The sequence below is a fragment of the Prionailurus bengalensis genome, chromosome B2, assembly GCF_016509475.1.
Source record: "Prionailurus bengalensis isolate Pbe53 chromosome B2, Fcat_Pben_1.1_paternal_pri, whole genome shotgun sequence".
NCBI lineage: Eukaryota > Metazoa > Chordata > Mammalia > Carnivora > Felidae > Prionailurus > Prionailurus bengalensis.
In genome coordinates this window covers 5,508,606-5,509,643 of record NC_057349.1, presented here as the reverse complement: position 1 = coordinate 5,509,643, position 1,038 = coordinate 5,508,606, and positions in this window count along the sequence as shown.

Below are 1,038 nucleotides of genomic sequence, written 5' to 3'. Positions count from 1 at the left end.
CATCCAACCTCAGCTCAGGTCATGATCTCATGGCTGGTGGGTTCGAGCCTCGCATCAGGCTCTCTGCGCTGACAGCTCAGAGCCTGGAGCCTGCTTCGGATTCTGTATCTCCCTCTGCCCCTTGCCCACTCACACTCTGTCTCTCTGTCTCTTAAAAAATAAATAAACATAAAAAAAATTTTAATTCTATATAAACCAAATGTCACATTTTTCTAAGTTACTATTTTCTTCTTCTGAAAAACATACAATTTCATGGCAAGAGATTTAATATCAGTGAAAAGCTTCAGTTCATTAGGGTATGATCTGCAAGCCCCATGGTAAAATGGCAAGTTTAGAGGCAGAGAGAAGTTGAGAGAATTCACACAGAGGGTTTCTATTTTCTCTGAACTGCAGAAGGAAATATTATCTTGCCGGAATCTTCTGGCATTTAGCATCATGGTAAAGGCAGGTATTTAATAAATACCTGTTACCTGAATTAATCTAAGAGTTAAGGGTGATGCAGACATAAGAAAGAACCAAGGTATCTTGAGGAGAGCCGAACAGCTACTATGATAAACCCAGTGTTGTGTTAGGTGCTACTTTGAAATGTATTTGTTCATAGATGATTTCTGCCTTTATGGATCCCTTAAAAAGGATATTTATAGAATCCCATTTCCAGCATGAGCTAAATATCCTGAATCACTCTCCTTGTAAAACAATTACAAAATGCTGGATTTAAAAATATTTAAGGCTTTCGAAATGCATTGCCAATTTAGCAAGAATGAAAATCATTCAGAAAAGCCAAAAGCTGAGTGAAAACAGAAAGCTGCGGAGGTAATCAAGCACTGAAATCAGCTTCAACCCTAAGAACACCTGCCCATGCCCTGGTGACCTGAGACTCATGTTCTTTTTCTATTTTTTAAAATTTATTTATTTTGAGAGAAAGGGGAGGGGGGGGCAGAGAGAAAGGGAGAGAAAATTCCAAGCAGGCTCCACACCAGTGCAGAGCCTGACTCGGGACTTGAACCCCGAGATCATGACCTGAGCCGAAATCAAGAG